Here is a 22654-nt window from a genome sequence, read left to right on the forward strand (position 1 = left end):
GGAAGAACATGGTGGCAGAAGTTTTTAGGCAGCAGTGGGTGGGAAATTCAATGAATTCTGGAATCACAGATCAGGAGGTAAATGACGTGGTGCCTAGGGTGAGGTATAGGGGAAGGGGCATGGAGTTTTCGTGCCCTGTCTCGGCAGGCAATGCTCTGGGAGCCTCCACGTGTTCAGCTAGCCAGAAGTTCCTTATTCTTCTATCTTCTTTGGTGAAGTGTCTATTCAAATATTTTGCCCATTTAAAAAATTGTGTCTTTTTTCTTTTTTTTTGAGACGGAGTCTCGCTCCGTGCCCCAGGTGGAGTGCAGTGGCGCGATCTCTCGGCTCACTGCAAGCTCCGCCTCCCGGGTTCACGCCATTCTCCTGCCTCAACCTCCCGAGTAGCTGGGACTACAGGCGCCCACCACCACGCCCGGCTAATTTTTTGTATTTTTAGTAGAGACAGGGTTTCACCGTGTTAGCCAGGATGGTCTCGATCTCCTGACCTCGTGATCCGCCCGCCTCGGCCTCCCAAAGTGCTGGGATTACAGGCGTGAGCCACCGTGCCCAGCCTGTTTTTTTCTTACTATTGAGTTTGGAGAGTTTGTCATACATTCTGTATACAAGCCCTTTATCAGATATGCAGTTTGCCAAGATTTTCTATGGGGCTTGTCTTTTCATTCTCTTAACAGTGTTTTTAGAAGAGCAGAAGCTTAAAAATTTATAAAGTGCAATTTATCAATTTGGGCTTTTTGTGCTGCCTAAGAAAATGTTTGCCTAACCCAACTTCAGGAAGTTTTTCTTCTATGTTTTTTCTCAAAGTTTTATAATTTTAGCTTTTACATTTAGGTCTGAAATACATTTTGAATTAATTTTTATACACGGTGTGAGATATGGATCAGTTATTATATTTTTTTGCTTGTGGATATCGAGTTGTTCCAGCTCTATTTGTTGAACAAACTGTCTTTCCTATACTAAATTGCCTTTGTATCTTTCTTGAAAATCTATGGTCCCTATATGTGTGGGACTATTTTTGGACTCTGTAATTCTGTATTCTGTTTCATTGATCTATTCATCTACCTTTACACCAATGCTAAACATATTTCATTACTGTCGCTTTATAGTAAGTCCCCCAATCAGGTAATATTAGTTCTCTAAATTTGTCTTTTTTGTTTTTCAAAGTTGTTTTGGCTCTTCTAAGTCCTTTGCATTTTCATTAAAATCAACATCAATTTCTACAAAGACTCCTGCTATGATTTTAATTAGGATTTCATTGAATCTTTATATTAATTTGGGAGGAATTGACACATTAAAAAATATTAAGTCTTCTTATCCTGGAAAATCAAACCTGAAGTATGACCAAGCATGGTGGATCATGACTGTAATCCCAGCACTTTGCGAGGCTGAGGTGGGAGGATCACTTTAGCTCAAGAGTTCAAGACCAGCCTGGGCAACATAGTGAGACCTTGTCTCTATTTAAAAAAAAAAAAAGCTGAAATGCTGAAATACTCAGTTACAGAATTGCTTTTTTCTCTTATTTTCTAATATTTTTATAACATAGTTATATCAATAGATAGTATTTTCTAAGAGTTTGCCATGTGCCAAGAAGTGTGGAATATTTAGTTTAAATCTTACAAAATTCTACCAAGTTAATACTATTATTAGTTCTATGTCACAGATGATGAAACTGAGAATCAAAGAGGTTAACAGACTTGCTTCAGAACACATAGCTAGTAAATGGTGCAGCCAGACTTACTTTATATTACTTTTATAGTTTTAAGACTAGACTCTGTAAATTGCCCTCATCTAAACCCTCAAAGCTAAGCTTTATTTGAACAAAATCCCACCAATTATACCTGTCCCTCCAGCTAGCTCCAGCTTTTACTAAATGAGATAACCAGTGGGAGAGAAGTTCATGGAATTGAGAGGAAAAAAAAAAAAAAAAAACAGCTTCAAGTGAACCTGTAGCTCAGTCCCCAGACTGGCATTGCCTGCAGGGGTGGCCCCTTGGCCTGGACATGGGACCAGAAATGTGGGAAGCTGGTTTCTTTTTCTTTTTCTTTTTTTCTCCTTTTTTTTTTTTTTTTGTACTGCAGAGACACCAGAGTTAACATTATTTTTGATTTTGGGAAAAAGAAAAAAAAGAAAAGAAGCTGTAGAGCAATGCTCTTTCCTCGCTAATGACATCTGTGTGAACTTCTATGTTTCACACCATCCTTGAGGTTTATCACAACTGAACCTGAAAATCACTCCCTAGTTTGACTTTAACTCCATGGATCACCCCTTGTGCTCCATGGTCACCCCTCCAAACAAGACAGGGAAGCTGAAACTAAGAGGAAAATGACTTCCAGGGAGTCTGAGAAACAGAAACTTTTCATATTGAGAATGATTTCTCTAAAAAGTAAATCTGAATTAGACAACACAGTGTTGTTCCTTAAGGTTACTGGTAAGCAGGAAGTGCAGCCTGAGGCCCAGCACGCAGAGATTCAGGAAAAAGAGAGGGTGTTTGGGGGCTGTCAAAATTTTACATTACTTCAATTTTGATTTAGGCAGGTGGAAAGTTCCAATCTGTGTCAAAACACCCCTAAGGGGACAACAGGAAGATAGAATGGGAACTTTGGGTTCTGATGTAATACAATTACTCCACAAATACTGTCTGGTACTTAGCTCTTGAGACCCAAGAGGTGTCTTCAGATTGAAAGGACTACACACCAAACGGCAAGTTGGAACTGTTGCATATTTCAGGGGTAAAGAACAAAAGCGTCACACATTGCTTCTGAAAATCAAATTAGAGAGGAGGGTGAGAGTGAGCTATGGAATTTCGTCATCATTTGTTGTCTTCTCTGTTGAGAAGTAAATAACCAGGTCTTTCCTATTTCATCAGACTTTGAAGCGCACACACACATAAACCCTAAAAATCCTATCAGAGAGAATCTGAACGTGAGATAGGACGCAGCACATAAATAAAAGCAATTCTACAAGTGATGAAGAGATGGAAGACTCAGATAGCATGCACAGGAATGTTTACCACGTAAGACAGACAGCTTTGGATCTAGATAAAGGAGACAGAGTAGTTATTGCCTGGGCTTATCCATCGAGATAAAGGCTGGTGGGCACCCTGGGAAATTGCAAGCAAAATATTACAGCTCATGGAGGGTCTCTGCCCAAGAGCAGATAGAAACTCTGTAAAGCAATAACCTTGAGACTGTCATGTATCAGAGCCTGAGATGAAAATGGCCTGCCTCTAAGGTCGGGTCTGAGCGGCGGGAGGAAAACTGGCACCAACAGAACGTGGATTGGCCTATGGGCAGAATACAAGGGGGAGCAATAAAACAAAACGTTTCAAGGTAGGAAGAGATTGTTGGTGATGGACTGCTGGAAAGAGATTTGGGAAAACATTTTATTACTTTTGGATGCTGACAGCCAATGTATCATATCCAAGTTTCCTGATGGTGTAGTAATAACAAAGGCAAAGCAATAATAAAGGACAAGGCAATGAAATAAAAAAAGATTTATTTTATTTAGTTACTAGGGTTGGCAAAGGCACATGTGGTGCAATGCAAATAAATGGTGAAGTCCAGTGTGACAGGAAGAGAGGGGAAAGTGTGAGAACCAAAGAGGAATGAGGAAAAACTAGGGGTTAGAATTTACCGTTTGGGCAAAGAATGAGAAAATTTTGTGAGACATTGGAAAATTGGAAGCATTCAGGGATCGTGATCCTTTTCTAGAGAAGAACCCTATTGTCCTTTATTATTATGTCGGTGAACACATGTGGGGGGTCTCTAAAGTCAAGGGGTCATCCCCACAATGAGGGAACCCAATAATAGCTCTGCCAAATACCACAGAGAACCCCAGCTTCTGAGATCCCCAAGCTTTGTGGTTCCTGGGTAAGGAGACACAGGAACAGCAGTGTAGGATTTGGTATTGGCCTTTTTAATCCCTGGACATTGAACATGTGAGATTTTGCACAGACTTGAAGCCTGCATAGATCCGATTTGGTGTTTTTCAGACTCTGCCCCTCACCTTCTCTGTATCCAGGTCTTTGCTGGAGCCCTGTGTATGATGAACCGTGGCTTTCCTACCTAGGCTCCAAACCCAGTGCTTCTAATCCTGCCTTCCAGATTTTACACTCAGCTGATCCATTGGCATCCTATCCCAGGATCATCAATTCAGAATCTCCATCATGGTTGGGTGCAGTGGCTCATGTTTATAATCCCAGCACATTGGGAGGCCACGGCAAAATCACTTGAGTCCAGGAGTTTGAGACCAGCCTGGGCAATGTGGTGGCTGTCTCTACAAAAAATAAGAAAAAAAAATTAGCCTGGCATGGTGGCATGTGACCATGGTGCCAGCTACTCAGGAGGCTGAGGTAGGAGGTCCTCTTGAGCCTCGGAAGTTGATGCTGCAGTGAGCCAAGATCCTGCCACTGCACTCCAGCCTGGGTGACAGAACAAGACCCTGTCTCAAAATAAATGAAGAATCTCCATCACCAATGAGTATTTACTGGGTGACCACAAGGTACAATAACTCCCCATATACACTCTGAGGTGGAAGAAAAGAAGACCAGTTTGGAAAAAGGATACATTTACAAACAGATAACTTCTCTCATACCCCACAGAAAGTCAGTGACTTTCTCCTTTTATCTTCATCACCACCACTACCATTATTGTCATCATCATCACCATCATCATGATACAAATAGATACTCCACTTGTGGCTCAACTAGGCTGAGAGCTTTATGTGTAATATGTTATTTAATCTTTCTCCCAATATTGCAAAGAAAGCACTATTTATCATCCCATTTGTACAGATGAGGAAACTGTGGGTTAGTTTGCTCAAGGCTAAGCGTCTGGGGAGTGCCACACCCGGCAGTCAAGTCTAGAGCCTGCCACCTTACTTATTAGCCTACACTCTTGCTTAAATCTTCCACTTCTCCTTATTGTCTTATTTTTCCTAGCTCAAACATGAGTTCCCCTACAGGTTCAGGTGAGGTACATAGCAGGTGTTCAATAAATAATATTTGTTCAGTTTATTTGAAATGGACTCACTGATGCTCACAGCTGCATCACGAATCCGCTGGCCTTATGGAGCCTGCTTTGGAGGGTTTTATCTTCATCACTTCATCCTTTCTTTCTTTTTGAGATGGAGTCTTGCTCTGTCACCCAAGCTGGATTGCAGTGGTGCATGGATCCCTTCTTTTTTTTTTTTTTTTCTGAGACGGAGTCTTGCTCTGTTGCCAGGCTGGAGTGCAGCTACTCAGGAGGCTGAGCAATTCTCCTGCCTCAGCCTCCTGAGTAGCTGAGACTACAGGCGCACACCACCATGCCCAGCTAATTTTTGTATTTTTAGTAGAGACGGGGTTTCACCATGTTGGCCAGGACGGTCTCGATTTCTTGACCTCGTGATCTGCCTGCCTCAGCCTCCCAAAGTGCTGGGATTACAGGTGTGAGCCACCGCGCTGGGCCTATGGATCCCTTCTTTCATCAGTTGAGGTCCTCCAATCAGCTGGCCAGCTTTGAACTATGTGAAGTAACACATTTTCAAGCCTCAAGCCCTGGGCCACTGTGACCCAGTGTGGGGAGAAGCACAGAGCAAATTCTCATTATTGGCAGCTCAGTATTTTATCCACAGTGGATGGGGACATACAAGACTCCGAGGCACAGGCGGCTGCCAGCCTGACTCAGTGTCTTGGCACTCTTTATGATTGTCACGGAAAAGCTGAATCCAGAATGAACATCTGCCCAGGCTAGTCAGAGAGGAAACAGCTCTTGGTTAGCTAATTAATTGCTTTTTCATCTGCATCAGATGATTCCGTTTTAGTGCAGTAGCTTGAACACAAGGGCCTGGGAGCCTGGATTCACTCTTTTCACATTTCCCAGGTTGCAATAGTAGGCCCTTGTACCTCCCAGCCCAGATCCTATCCTGTCTGGATGGTGCCTTGAAGTAGAAAAGGACCTCACATTTGTCTAAGTGGACTTGTTCTTTCTTGAAAGAGTGAGCATCTGAGCTGGAGGCCTTTATAGCCTACAGTTTTTGAGAGTGGGGCCCACATGTGCCTCTCACTTTAGTTCGGATTACTTCACCTATGATGTATCCAGCACCAACTGCAAGTAATGATAGAACACAGGTTCTTCCAACCTAGTCTGATGTGTGTGTGTGTGTGTGTGTGTGTGTGTGTGTGCACGCGTGATGTGAAAGGGGAGGGCAACGGATACAATTTATACATAGATGCAATAATGGAACAATTCAAAATAATGTATGTTCAAGGGCTAAATTGCTTAGTAGTTGTGCAGCTACAGGGAGAGACCAGTTACAGGCACAAAGTCCTTGGAGGATAAAATAAATTTAGAGAAATGAAGAGGACCTTCCTGGAAGGACAGCATATACTGAGCGGTGGAGGTGGCACTAAGAATCCTGAGTGTGAGGAGGGCTAGGCTTTGTATAGTATAGTCTGGGCAGTAAGAAGACTCGCTGTAATGGAGCCCAGGGTTCATGGTGGGGAACCCCATGTTTCCTCCTCCTAGCATTTTTCCAGAGCCTTCAAGGCATCACCGGCCCATGTTCCAACTGTCCCCTGCATGCAGTTCTCTCAAGCTGCTTAGCCCTTTATAACTGTGTTTCCCATTTTTAGACAGTAATCTCCTTGAAGCTGAGGACCATGACTTATTTGTCTTTGCCTGGCACAGAAAACATGATCCATAAATGTGTTGAATAAATGAATGAATAAACACTTCACTGGAGGGGAATTGAATGAATAGGCTGGTTCTAGAATGAAATATGCTGTTTGTGCCAGGCATTCTGACTCATACTGCCTTCAGATGAACAGGGGTGGTATTTTGGGCTTACATTAATTTATTCAATCATTTATGTACTCAAAAATTGTGTATTGAAAGCCTACTATGTTCTCGACACTAATATAGGAGCTGTTTTATCAACAGTGGTAAAACAGATAAACTCTTACTCAGGTGGAGCTGACATTCTTATAAGAAGTATAGATAGGCAGGGCACGTTGGCTTACGCCTATAATCCCAGCACTTTGGGAGGCTGAGACAGGCGGATCACGAAGTCAGGAGATCAAGACCATTCTGGCTAATACGGTGAAACCCCGTCTCTACTAAAAATACAAAAAAATTAGCTGGGCGTGGTGGCGGGCCCCTGTAGTCCCAGCTACTCGGGAGTCTGAGGCAGGAGAATGACGTGAACCCGGGAAGCAGAGCTTGCAGTGAGCCCAGATCGCACCACTGCACTCCAGCCTGGGTGACAGAGCAAGACCCTGTCTCACAAAAAAAAAAAAAGGATAGATATTCAGGCCTGCTGGAGAATTAGTGAGGCTCCATGCAAAATGGAAATTTGGGGTCTTTTGTTCAAATAGCAGGAGAAGAGTGTTGTTAAAGGTACTAAAATATAAAGCTTTTTTTTGTTTGTTTTCTGCAGTTTCCCTCTCAACTTGTCACGGCATTTTAAAATTTGCTATGTAAGATCCTTCCAAGAAAAATGATCATTTAAAAATTGTCACCATAAATTTTATCATTTATGTTTATGTTGTATAATGCCAGTTTTAAATATAAGCATAAGAGTGTTTAATGAAATTACAAAATTCATATTTTATAGCTCATACATGTGTATGGACTTAGTTTTTAGCAGAACAGTGAAAACTCTGCATAAAACTAATTCAATGATTTTTATTTCATTTCCTAATATATGACATCCTACCAACACCACCTGTCTTTGGCATGCTGATGAGGGAAGAAGGTCTAAAAAGACTATAGTTTGCCCAATCTTTCCCTTTCCTTCTATGCCATTATTTTCGGTGTATGTGTATAATTGAGGCACTGACAGTCCCCCAAGGCAACATGAGAACATGAGAACTTGCTTCAAATGTAGAAAGAAAGTAATGGAGTTCTAAGAAACACAAATGACCACGGAATCCTATCATATCTTCTTTTTTTTGTTTTGTTTTGAGACAGAGTCTTGCTCTGTCCCCCAGGCTGGAGTGCAGTGGTGTGATCTTGGCTCACTGCAACCTCCACCTCCAAGGTTCAAGCAATTCTTGTGCCTCAGCCTCTGGAGTAGCTGGGACTACAGGCACGTGCCACCACGCCTGGCTACTTTTTTGTATTTTTAATAGGGACAGAGTTTTGCCATGTTGCCCAGGCTGGTCTTGAACTCCTGAGCTCTGACAATCGACCCGCCTCGGCCTCCCAGAGTGCTAAGATTACAGGCATAAGCTACCACGCCCGGCCCCTATCATATCTTTTCTTACTCATGTTACTTCCCTGCAGTATATTAGGATTGGCTTAGAATGTGCCTTTCTAGAACCACTGTGTACTTAAAAAGAACCACAAAAACTTTGACCCTCTTTCCACTATATCTTTTCCAGTATGTGTCTTCATAAAAGGGAGCTCTGAAAAGCCCACAACAGTCTTGTAGATGTTCATTAGAAAAGCTTAGATCCAGAATATATGCTCACCTGCATGGCTTAGTGATATAGGAATTAAAGGATTCTTGAGTAAAAAGAATGAGTGTATTTGTCGTTATGGCAAGGGTGTTGGGGCGATGCTAGAGGATATGCGACAATATGTGTGGGTGGTGAGTGCATGTCATGCCTGGGTGAGGCTTAGAAGGGGTGTGGTATGTGTTCCTGTGTGTATGCCCTGTGTGTGTGTGTGGGGGGGGGGGGGTGGTATTTGTGGCACATGTTTTGTGTGTCTGTGTGATTGGTAGATAGGGTTTTTGGTGTGTTTGTATATGTGTGAAATATGAAATGAATATTAGTTTTAGTTTTTTCAGCATATTTTCCTCTGGGCTGTGTAGCCCACATCTTTTGTTTCCCCTGAAATGCCAGTCTGTTCTCATGTTCTTCTAAGTAAAATAACATGCAGCTTTTAGACATTCACAAACAAAACCCAGTGGTTTTATCTGAGTCAAGTGCTCCCTGGGGCTTTGCTTTTTTTTTTTTTTTCTCCTCTCCTTCCTGTAAATCCATTTTACGCGTTGGAGCTAGAAGATGACATCTTGTTACATCATGTTAGACAGCACCATAATTTTTTCCAGCAAACCATTTCCAATCTGGCTAAGCAGACAGAACTGAACAATGACAACTTAGCAGAAATAAAGGATCGGCTCACAGCCCTGCAGGGTGGACTTGGAGGAGCCTTGTCCCCAGATCTGAAGTTGACTCGCCATGTTTTAAGTTTTAACTCCTTAGATTGGGGAGGAAGAAATCTGTTCAGGTTCGCAGCTCTTCCAGTGATAATGCACAGTCTTTCTCTGCTGGAGCTGAGGATGCCTGTTGCGGGGAGGGGCCTCTGCAAGGGGAGGGAGCAATAGGGTGAGACTGATGGCTTGCCTGAGGTCCTTTCTATACTATGCACAGGTCAGGCCTGTCTTTTGCTTTCCAGCTGCAGCTGCTATTTATAGTCCTGTCTCTATTTGCTATTCTGCCTGTGACCCCTGTAGTCAGCTCAAGGCCTGTGTTTAAAAAGAGCTCTTCTATGCTCATGTTCAAGCCCACCACGGAGGCTTTCCTTTAGCAGTCTGTGTGCCAAAACTCAGTGAAAGGGCTCTGCAGGTCCCCTCCCCACCTCCTGGTATGCGGTGCATCAGATTGGGTGTCTGGGTTCCCTCAATGCTGCCATGCATCTCCACCAGCAGCCTGTGCTGTGGTGAGAATTAGTTCTAGGTGGGAGTTGTGCTATGTCTCTTATATCTTATTGTGGGTGATCTGCCAGAATGCCCCTTCCAAACAAATCTTATTATGTCAACCTTTGGCCTAAAAATATTCACTAACTTACTAGCTGTACTGCCTGGATAACTAAGACAAAAAACTTTAAGATCTATAAAGTCAGGGATGTGTATGAATACCAAACTCTGAGCCAGGTGATCCAAGTTTGAACCATAATTCCAAGCTGTGTGACTCTGAGCAAGTCGGTGACATTCTCTGAGCTTCCCCATCCTGCTTGCAAAGAGATTGCCTGCTTTGCGGGAGTGGGGATGCTGCAAGGACTAGGATGAGAAAGTAACCTGGAAGCCTCCCTACTTGCACATTCTGCTATCTCAACTTCTCAGACTTCCCAAAAGAATGTGGCAACAAGTGAAGGTGGAGAGGAACTGAGATGCTCTGGAGATCACAGAGAAAAAGATTTCTAGGTGTGTCTCAATCAGCCAGTAATGGATTTTTCTAAACGGAAAAATACTCAAGATTGAAACTTAGAAGGTATGTGTATATATTGTAAATTTAATACAGGTCAATAAAAATCAGTTGAACACATACTGCATACCAGTCAATGTAGTCAAAAGCAGAGATATCAAGAAAAACACACAGAAATAATTAAAACAAAATGTTTTTGTGATTCTTACCACAAAAAAAGGGAAATTATATCAAAACAACCACAAAAAGGATCCAGAACTCAATCTCACTACATAAATTTAAAATGTGATAAATATGAGAGTAAGAAAAGATTATTTAATAAGAATTATGTGTATCACTGGTCATAAATTTGGAAAATGTTTTGTTTAGATCAATTCTTTATATCATATAGAAAATGGCAATTGGGCTAAGAATTATACATAAATAAACAAATTATACAACAAAACTACAAAAATTCAGCATAAACAGCCAGATCAATAGAGAAATAGGTTCTCAATTTTGGAGCAATAGAATAAATCATGAAGATTGACAGGCCCAAATAAATATTTTAAGAGCTTTCAAGTAATGAAAACTGGTAACTCGAATATAAAATGCCAACAGAGGCTGCAAAAATATTTTTATCAATCATGGTAAAGAGTATGTACTGATACTTTAAAAATTACTCATTAAAAAATATAAAATAAAACATTAAGATTTCAATAGGTGAATAAAAAAAAGAACAAGTAATTTACAAACGAGAAATACAGATTGCCCATAAACCTCAGAAAAAATTTGTCTTTATAATTAAATAAATGTAGACTACAGCAACATTGAAACATCAATTTACATTGCTAAATTAAGAGAAGTTAAAATGTGACGGTCAATGATGGTCTGGTTGTGGGTGACACTGGAGAGTCATACATTACTGATGCCAGTGTGAATTCTTACAATCTGTTTGATAAATAAAATGACAATGCATATCAAAACCCATAAAAATATTCACACCCTTTGAGCTTAATGTTGCTCTCCAAAGAGTTTATACTGAGGAAGAAATCAAAAACAGAAAAGCTTCATGATTGACATTGTTTAAATTTTGTTTAATAGTCAAAACTGATAATAAACTAAATGCTGAACAAAAGGGGCACAGCAAGGAAAAGTATGATGACTACGAACCTTAAGAACACTATGTAGGTATTAAAATAATGATAATAAAAAGGTTAAAATATAGAAATGTTTATGATAAAATAATTAAAATGAGGCTGGGCATGGTGGCCCGTGGGTCACACCTGTAATCCCAGCACTTTTGGAGGCTGGGGCAGGAGCACTGCCTGAGGCCAGGAGTTTGAGACCAGCCTGAGCAACATATCAGGACCTTGTCTCTACAAAATTATTTTTTAAAAATTAGCTCGGCATGGTGGTGTGAGCCTGTGGTCCCAGCTACTTGGGAGGCTGAGGCCAGAGGATCACTTGAATCAAGGACTTTGAGGCTGCAATGGGCTATGACTGTGCCACTGCATTCCAGCCTGAGCAACAGAGGGAGACCCCGTCTCTAAAAAAAAGATAAAAAATAAAGTAAAAGAAAAGTAAAAAACAGTAAAAAAACAAAAGATAAAGTAAAAAATTATTATATTGTACGATATAATATATTATATAATTATTAATTATATAATACATATCATATTATATATAATATATTATATAATTAATAATTATATAATACATATTATATAATTAATAATTATATAATACATATTATATTATTAATAATTATATAATACATATTATATTATTAATAATTATATAATACATATTATATTATTAATAATTATATAATACATATATTATATGTAATATATTATATAATTAATAATTATATAATATATCATATAATTAATAATTGTATAATGTATTATATACAATTATTAATTATATAATATGTTATATAATTAATAATTATATTATTAATTATATAACATATTATATAATTATGTAGAATGAGTTATACATTTTAACAGAACCAAAAGAAAATATGCAAAAGTGTAAAAATGGTTGTATTACATTATGCAATTATGATTGTTTTTTAATTAAAAAGATTCCTTAATTGTGCTATACTGACTTTTGATTTGGCAAAAAAATTAATTTTTAATTAACAAGTAAAAATTTTATATATTTATGATGTACAACATGACGCTTTAATATATGCATACATTGTGGAATGGCTAAATCAAGCTGTTTAACATGTGCATTACTTCACATACCTTTTTTTGTGGTGAAAACACTTAAAATCTACACTCTTGACAACTTTCAAGGATACAGTATATTGTCATTAACTGTAGTCACCATGATATACAATAGATCTCTTGAATTTATTCCTTCTAACTGAAATTTTGTGTCCTTTGGTCAACACCCCCCCATTGCCCCCACCTCACCACCAGTATCTGATAATCACCATTTTACTCTCTATTTCTGTAAGTCTGACTTTTTTTATATTCCAAGTAAAAGTGGGATCATGTGATATTTGTTGCCCTGTGCCTGGCTTATTTCACTTGACATAATGTCCTCCGGGTTCATCCATGTTGCCACAAGTGACAGGATTTTCTTCTTCTTCAAAGTGGTTTAGTATTTCATTGTGAATGTATAGTGCATTTTCTTTACTCCTCTGTTGATGGATACTTAGGTTGATTCCATACCTTGGCTACTGTGAATAGTGCTGCAGCAAATATGGGAGTGCAGAGAGCTCTTTGACATACTAATTTCTTTTTCTTTTTTTTTTTCTTTTTTGAGATGGAGTCTTGCTCTGTCTCCCCACTTGGAGTGCAGTGGCATGATCTTGGCTCACTGCAACCTCTGCCTCCTGGGTTTAAGCAATTCTCCTGTCTCAGCCTCCCAAGTAGCTGGGATTACAGGCACCTGCCACTACGCTGGGCTAAGTTTTGTATTTTTAGTAGAGACGGGATTTCGCCATGTTGGCCAGGCTGGTCTCAAACTCCTGATCTCAGGTGATCTGCCCACCTCAGCCTCCCAAAGTGCTGGGATTACAGGCATGAGCCACCGTGCCTGGTCTGACATACTAATTTCTTGTCTTTGAATAAATATCCAGTAGTGGGATTGCTGGATAGTATGGCAAGTCTATTTTTAATTTTTTAAGGAACCTCCATATGGTTTCTCATAATGGCTGTACTAATTTACATTCCTACTAACAGAGTACAGGGCTTTCTTTTCTCCATATCGTCGCCAACACTTATCTATCACTTTTTGGGTGATAGCCATGCTAACAGTTGTAGGTGACATTTTGTTGCGGCTCTAATGTGCATTTCCCTGATGATTAGTTAGTGATGTTGAGCAACCTGTTTGCCATTTGTATGTCTTCCTCTTTTTTTATTAAAATTTTTTTCTCTTAAATTTTATTTAATTACTTTTTAAAATTTTTCTTGTAAAGACAGGGTCTCACTATGTTGCCCAGGCTGGCCTCAAACTCCTGGCCTGAAGCAATCTTCCTGCCCTGCCTCAACTTCCCAATGTGCTAGGATTACAAGCATGAGCCACAGCACCTGGCCCTTGGCCCATTTTTTAATCAAGTTGCTTGGTTTTTTTTTTTTTTTTAGTATTGAGTTATTTGAGTTTCTTACACAATTTGGATAGGAAAAAAATATTAAAAAGAAGAGAAAAAAATCCTCCTCATATTGGCCTGAACTTAAATTCTGAGTATATTTTTATTTTAGTTCTTACTACTTCTATTTTGATCTGCTGTTTGTAGACAAATCTTCCCATCCTCATCCCCAGCTCCACCACAGGGCAAATTCCAATGATCTGGCTGCCACTGTCTTCCTGATAGAGCCCTTTGTGTTACCACGACCCTGGCAGCAAACAAGAAAGGAAATGCTTTATCCTGATCACTTCAGGATTCCCAACTTTCCTTTCTCCATTCTTTAGCAGCATCCCTCTTGGCCCCACAGGGCCTGCTTGAGAAGGGCGCATGCAGCCAGGCCTGGTCACATACTCAGCTGTGTCACAGTAGTGAGAGGAAAGATCAGGCTAGCTGTTTACCATACATAGTCTTAGCATAGGCAAGTGGCATGGAGATGGTTGAAAAAGAATTCCTGAAGGAATTAAGGGTTGTCTCTTATTCCTCTTCCTATTTTCTAGTTTCTTTCTTAGGGCCAATCCTTGAGTCACTATTCTTTTCTGTAAGTTGACCCTATGTGCACTTACACATCTGTTCAGCAGTCTTTTAGTGCTCCACTCCGTTCCACACCCACGGCTTACAAAGATGGACAAGATACAGTCCCTGGTTTCAAGAGCTTACTCTCCAGCAGGAAAATAGATATTAAACCAAAATTCTTCCCTATAGAAATGTGCTAAGTCCCAAGACTGAAATCTGGCATCACACTCTGTGAAACATCAAGAAGGTTCTGGCCCACCCTGGACATTCAGAGATGGCATGAGGTGGGGGGTTAGCAACATAGAGATGGGCGAAGTGGGGTTGGAGAGGATGGGGTGCGATGAGATGGGATAAAGGATGCTTGAAACAGGAGAAAAAGTGTTAGCCAAGACCAGCCGGAAAGGAAACAAACAGAATGAGTTTAAGAAAAACTATCTTTCAGCTCCCTGGTGCTTTTAAAAACAAAAGCTATTTTAGTGTCTGAGACCAGGATCCACTCCTTTCAGTCCATTTATTTATTTATTTATTTATAGAGACAGTGGCTTGCTCTGTCATCCAGATGGAGTGCAGTGGTGCCATCATAGCTCCCTGTAGCCTGGAACTCCTGAGCTTGAGGGATCCTTCCGCCTCAGTCTTCTGAGTAGCTAGGATGGTGGGTGCATACCACCATGCCTAGCTATCCTTTCAGTCCTTTTAATTATCCAGCTCTGCTAGAGAAGCCTCTCTCTCTGACAGCACAGTTGGAATAGAATGCAGCGGAGCGATCATAGCTCACTGTAACCTTGAACTCCTGGGCTCAAGCAATCCTCTTGCCTCAGCCTCCTGAGTAGCTGAAACTACAGGCAAATGTCTGTACTTTTATTTATTTATTATTTATTTATTTGTAGAGACTGGGTCTTGCTTTGTTGCCCAAGTTGGTCTCAAACTCCTGGCCTCAAGCCAAACTCCCACTTCTTCTCCTAAAGCACAGGGATTACAGGTCTGAGCCACCACATCCAGCTCCAGGCAATTTCTATTTGTGAAAATGCATGGATGTTGTTAACTTTTCCTGGATGAATTCTGAGGTGTGTATGAAGAACTCAGGTTAATGTAATTGCTATATTTTAAAAAAAACTTAGTATTATCAAGTTTTCTGTATCTGAGGAATGAACCAATGAGTTTATTTCAAGAGATACATAAAAGAAGGTAACAGTTTAAAAATAATAAATAATTGATTTTTAACAAGAGTGCCATGATCATTCAATAGAAAAAGATGGGTCTTTTCACCAAATGGTGCTGAGACCACTGGATATCCACATACAACAGAATAAATTTGAACCCCTCGTCTCACTTCATACACGATAATTAATTCAAAATAAATCGAAGAGTCAAATAGCGGAGCTAAAACTATAAAACTTTTAGAAGGAAACAGAGCTATACATCTTCATGACCTTGTATTAGGCAATGGTTTCTTAGATATGCACTAGAGCACGTGCAAAAACAAAAAATAAATAAATAAAAATAAAACCGAGAAAGTAGAGAAATTGGACTTTATCAAAATTAAAGACTTTTGTGAATTAAAGGGCACTACCAAAAAGGTGAAAAGGCAACCCACAGAATTGGAGAAAATACTTGTAAGTCTGATAAGAGTCTAGTATGTTGAATATATAAATAACTTTTACAACTCAACAACAATAAGACATACAACACAATTTAGATATGGGCAAATGACTTGAATAGGCATTTCTCCAAGAAGATATACAAATGGCCAATATATGAATGGCCAACAAACACATGAAAATATTCTTAACATCATTAGTCATTAGTGAAAAATGCAATAAAAATCAAAATAAGATACTAGTTTACACCCATTATGCTAACTATAATAAAAATTAAAAATAAACAGAAAGTCACAAGAATTGGTGATGATGTGAAGAAATTAGAACCCTCATATACTGCTAGTTGAATGTAAAATGGCACAGCTGGTATGGAAAATAGTTTGGCAGTTCCTCAAAAAGCTAAACATAGAATTACCAATAACCCAACACTTCCACTCCTAAGTATATACACAGGAGAATTGAAAACATATGTCTGCACATAAACCTGTACACGAGTGTTCACAGCAGCATGATTCATAACAGCCAACAAGTGGAAACAATCTAAAAGTTCATCAACTGATGAAGGGATATGCAAAATGCAGTCTAGCCATACAATGGGATATTATTTGATCATAAAAAGAAATGAAGTACCGATACATGCTGCAACATAAATGTTACTTAAAAACATTATGCTAAGTGAAGAAGCCAGATGCAAAAGGCCCCATGTTGTGTAATTACATTTATATGAAATGTCCAGAACAGGCAAATCCGTAGAGACAGAAAGTAGGTTCGTGATTCCCTAGGTGTGAGGGCCGGGGAGAAAGGGATGAGGAGCTAATGAGGGGAAGGGGGATGAAGAACTTTCATTTTGATGTGATGAAAATCTTCTGGAATTAGATAGTAATGATGGCTGCACAACTTTGTGAATATACTGAAAACCACGGAACTGTACACTTCAAAATAGTCAAATGTTATGTGAATATCATCTCAAAAAAATTTTTTAAAAAGGAATGCGGAGAGACCTTTAAACTTCACTGCACTGAACTTAAGCTAGCATTTGGGACTCTACTGTGACCCTAAGTGAGATGTTACAATTTGAGAAGCACTTTTTATGCTAAGGTTTCAGCTGGGAATGGTGGGAATACACCAGTAAGACATTGGCTCTGTCCTCAAGGTGCTCATTCCCTGTTGGAAGACACAGGCCCATTGCTCTAACTAGAACACAAGCCAGAAGACAGTAAATGCCACCGTGGAGAGAGGTGGTTCTGCTGGAATGCAAGGGCAGGAATGGTTTATTATGACTGAAGGAAGACGGGAAGGCCTTACAGAAGAGGAGACATTGGAATTGGGCTTCTAAGGATGAGTAGGAGTTTGACAGATGGAGAAGGTGGCGGAAGAGCCATCCAGGCAGTGGGGCCAACTTAAGCAGAGGTCTGGAGGTATATAAGGCATTCAAAGATACTCAAGTTAACTGGATGGTATGATTCAAGCTATGGTTTCTCTCTTCTTCTAGCTAGCACTCAGTCATTGCTTTTTATTAAACATAACCATTATCCACATTGATCCTTGGCTCTTGTCTCACAGAACATGAGCCTCCAATGTAAAAGTAGAGAAACAGAAATGTTGTTGAGCCTTGGCAGGGCTTGGCAAGGTCTCTTAAGTTCTCTTGCTGTGTCCACATCCTTTTTTTTTGTGAGATGGTGTCTCACTCTGTTGCCCAAGCTGGAGTGCAATGGTGCGATCTCGGCTCACTGCAACCTCCGCCTCCTGGGTTCAAGCGATTCTCCTGCCTCAACCTCCCGAGTAGCTGGGATTACAAGCACCCACCACCATGACCGGCTAATTTTTGTATTTTTAGTAGAGATGGGGTTTTGCCATGTTGGCCAGGCTGGTCTCGAACTCCTGACCTCAGGTGATCTGCCCCCTTCGGCCTCCAAAGTGCTGGGATTACAGGCATGAGCCACTGTGCCCGGCCTCCACATCCTTCTTAGGGTTGTCTGCACACTGGGATATTTTCAAGCCCATGGCTTTGCTTCTGTATGCTGTCTCTCCATTCTGAGAAGCCCTCTTTGCTGCAGTGACTGGCTCCATCCACCTGCCAGACAGACAAGCTTTCGTTCCCTCTTGAAAAGGCTTTTGCCTGATGGAGGAAGAAATCAGGGAGGAGGGAAAGAGACGCATCTTATTCTCCTGAGAAGAGTCATCCTGTCTGTCTCCATTGGCAGCTGGCTTTATTTGGCTTCTACTTGGATGGTGAACCTATTGCCTTGAGGGGCTTGGGGAGACAAGTGCTTCTGTAGGAGGAGTTTGGTGCCTAATGAATTGTTCAGTGAGGAATGCTAAGCAGAAAGCATTCTGGAAGGAAAGACATATTTTCAGTATTGAGCCCTGAGGCCCCTAATACCTCCCAGATGAAAAACTAACGGAGTGATCCTCCCAAGTGTGCATGACTGACATTTGCTCCTCAATGCGCTGAGCATAAGCCTGTTTTATTGTGTTTACAATTTTGTATCTTCAGACCGTAACTGATTTATTGCAAACATGAATGTCCTAGACAGTAGAGATGTCCAGGCTTTTCTCTAAAGCCAGAGCTAATCCTGCACCAGAGATCCAGTTTGATGAACTCTTCAGTGTTCCCAAACCTCATGTGCTTATGAGAGATCAGGACAGGGAGACATCTGGTCTCAAGCAGCTCTACCCGCGGTAGAATACTGTACTACCCAGGAGAGGATCTTGGCAAATGAAGCCTGTGTGCCTGCCTGAGATTGAGCCTCCTGCCCTGTGACCCCTGAGTATAGAGCAGAGGACCAGGCAGTGTTGTAAATATGCTCCCCACAAATCCAAATAGGAGATGTGGATTTAACACTATCTTCTCCTTGAACAACTTGATAATTTTTTTTTTCAATCCCAAGAAAACTTAATTCCTGTTCCACTGTCTCTAGCTCTCTGAGGGATAAATGCTCTGACAACGTAGACAAGGACCAGATGTGCAGTGGATGGGTCAGTCTGTACTGGGAGGGAGGAGGCGAGAGAAGGGAGGAGGGAGAAGCAGGCCTGAATGTCATTACTTGCAAGGGTCAGGGGGGTCAGTGACAGTGGCAAGAAACAGATTTTTCCAGCTGCTTTCAGGCTGAGATTTGTACTGCATAATCTGAATGCTTTTATCTGTTTCTGAAAATAGACAGGAATTTTTTCCACAGGCTGCTCCAATCTGGCTGTGGAGACGTGAGGGAGGATTGCAGGGAGACAGTTGTATGTAGTCCAGTAAGTACGTTTTGTGACCCCCCCACCACCCCCCCAACCAAAATGAGCCTTTCTCCATATTGGCTCTGTGGAGCCACATTATCTTAAAGCCTCTCAAAGTCAGGAGTCAAAAGTGCTGGACATACTTTCCATTCTGAATTTTGTGTAGCTTCTGATATCTTGAACTATCGTTTATTTTTGCTTAAATAGTCAGGATAAAAGGCCTTTGCGAGTTCCTAAGTATCTGTCCAGATACTGGTTTCTTGAGTCTGCACAGAAGGGCGTATGTGGGAAACATAAACAACACAAAAGAAAACGGTTTGATCAGAAATTATAGTTTATAGTGACTACCAATTTCACAAATCATATTCTCCTCCTTTATCCTGAACTTAGACTACAAAGAAGCATCACAAATTATTGACAAAGATATTCTGGAAGGTTAACTCTGGATTAAATCAGACTTCATCTCTCTCAGCAGCTGGTCCCTCTCATCTAAGATCAAAAGGATCTTGAACCTTCCAAGTGAACTGCTGTCAAGCAAACAGCAGGAGAACCTCTAATATTATTTACATAGCATTTTCTTTTTCCAATTATGTATTGGTTTCTTCTTGGTACAAGTGTAGCTTATAAATGTGGAAACCAAGACACGGGAAAAGAAAACAATGTTAAAGTTCAGGTAGAGAGTCAGAGAGGGAACTGAGAATAAGACAAGCTCTTTTTAACCCACAGATAAATGTGTCTAGATATCACCTCTACTTATTGCAACAATCCTTTTCTTTTTTTTTTTTTTTTTTTTTTTTTTTGAGATGGAATCTCACTCTGTCACCCCGGCTGGAGTGTAGTGGCGCAATCTCGGCTCACTGCAAGCTCCACCTCCCGAGTTCACGCCATTCTGCTGCCTCAGCCTCCCGAGTAGTTGGGACTACAGGCGCCCACCACTATGCCTGGCTAATTTTTTGTATTTTTTTAGTAGAGACGGGATTTCACCACATTAGTCAGGATGGTCTCGATCTCCTGACCTCGTGATCCGCCCGCCTCAGCCTCCCAAAATGCTGGGATTACAGGCATGAGCCACCGCACCTGGCAACAATCCTTTTCAATTGCTATTCACCCATCTACCAAGAATATGAAGTCATTTGTGCTGAGGGTGCAGTAAAGCATGCCAACTTCATTTTCCAACCTGGAGTTTCTTGGGCCTATAGGAAACGGATTAGAGTCTTTGAGGCTGGTACATTTGGGGACCTTGTTTGCAACGTTCCTCTAAAGTAGACCTTGTAATGAATGGAAGCAAGAGAAGAGTGCCAGATTATTCTGGAATGCTGTCAATATCCTGTGTCTCTGAGACTCTGTTGTTGCCCTTATGTCCAAAGCCCCGTGATTAACTCAGGTACCAGTGAGGAGGAAAAAGCAGACATGTGAACTCTCATAGTCACCTACTACAGGCCAAGGTCTCTGTCTAGGAACTGCTATTTGTGAGTCAATTTCTTGATGATGCAGTTTTTTTCTGCTCCATACCATGCTGAGTGGAATGACTTGTTTATCAGCCCTCCAGGACCCCACACCTGGTATTGTGGCATCATGACGATTGTCCTAGTCTATGGGAAGGTGAGTTCAATCTGCTGTGTGTATAATGCTGTGTGACTCCCAGTTGTCAGCCACTCAGTCATTAAGCAGAAGAAAGAATGGGAAGGCATAGAGATCAGAGGAAGAAGGACAAAGAGATACAAGGAGAGTGACAGGAAAGAAGAAAAAATGACTGAGAAACTCATAATGCAAAGTGGGTAATGGGTTTTGAAAATAACAGGGTGAGCCAAAGAGAAAGGGACAAAAGATTTAGCAGAGAGACTGGAACATATACTGGTACCGCCACCTACTGTACCCCAAGCCTTGTGTTGAACCTGGACAAAGTCTGGCCCTTCCAGGGACTCCCAAGCACAACCAAACACAGAGCTTCAAAGGAAAGAAGAGCAGGAAGTTGGTGGGTTTCAGGTGCTTGGAAAAGAAATAGGCTGACATCTGACTTATCCTATTCAACTGCAAGCACCCAACACACACAGAAGCTTTCAGATGAGATCATCTGGTCGTGACTTGCAAAAGACTGATTTGGTGGCATATGGGGCTAGGCACTTTATCAACATTTTTCCTTACTCTTCCCAGCACAGCAAAAGGTGAGTAGAATTGCAGCTCTTTTATAATAATAAATAATGTTATGGAAAGGAAAAATGAAGTATAGAGAAGGGACAGACCTTAAAAAGGATGCTCAGTAATAAGAAACACACACACACACACACACTCACACACAGAGAGAGAGAGAGAGAGAGAGACAAACAGACATTGTTCTCCTTGATCCATTGAGAGGTGATATGGTAGGATAGAAAACACATGGGCTTAAACATCAGAAGGACGTAGGCCTAAGCCTGCTTTTGCCACTTACTGACCTTGAGCAGTTGGTTTAACCTCTTTGATCCTCAGTTCTTTCATGTGTACAATGGGAAAATAATACCTACCATTCAGGGTTCTTGTGAGGGCTGACGATGACATGTGCATTTGGTTAGGAGATAAGTAACTGTCAGCCAAGATTATTCTACTATCTGTTAGCTTCAAGCAGCAGTGTGAGGACTAACTTCTCCAGGCAGCACCTCCACCTCCCCAGTTATTGTTGTTTTATGGTACTTTGGAAAGGAGCTTCAAGTTCATTTGGTTCAAGTCATTCCTTTTGTGGTCCAGAAAGGTGGGTGGCTGATTCAATATCACAGTTGGGATGTAGATTAGTGGCAAAGCTGGGTTGGTGCACCTGGCTTCCCAGACAATACTGCTTCCTCCTTACCTGTCTGCTTCTGCTAAAATGATGACTGGACCATCTTTGTAATACGTCTTCAGAAGAAAAAATATTGGTAAAAATAAATGAACCAGATGCCTCCCCTTTCATTACTTTGCGATCCCTTTACTCACCTGGGTTGTTATGCAAAGCAGATAAGCTCTCCATCTTGTGGGTGCTAACATGGGGATCAGGGAGATTTCTTATCAATATGCTGGCAGCCCCATCAAACCTTCACGTGAGCTTTTTTTGCTTTCCTGGTGGAGGCAGTAGCAGTGACTTGCTGCTATGGGATGCTCTGTTCACTAGCCTTGGCTTATGGGAATCCATCCAATGACTGTGCAGGAAGTCATCTATCTAAACCTCTTTGCCAGTAAGAATGTTTAAAACTGGCCAGAAGCTCAGGGACAGTTCAGCTATTAATGGAAAGTAAATCAAATCTGAGGCCCTTAAAGACCCATGTTGTATAAACTACATTTCCATAGACCTTGAAGCATATCTAGAAAGCCTTGTGGAAAGAAAGAAGGCCTTAGCTTCATCCTAGGCTGCGACTGCTTATGTTAGTTAGGGTCAGGCCAGATAGTTGATTCATCTTTTATAGAGCCAAGAACTTTCCAGAGGTAGAAAACAGGAGGGCAGGGTATTTAAGATGAAAGGAGAAGGAAGAATCCAGCCTAGGAAGAAAGGCAGCCTGGGACCACATCTTGACCCCAATCTTGTCTCAGGGCTGGGTTCAACCTCAG

Source organism: Pongo pygmaeus, chromosome 12 (assembly GCF_028885625.2).
Source record: "Pongo pygmaeus isolate AG05252 chromosome 12, NHGRI_mPonPyg2-v2.0_pri, whole genome shotgun sequence".
Lineage (NCBI taxonomy): Eukaryota > Metazoa > Chordata > Mammalia > Primates > Hominidae > Pongo > Pongo pygmaeus.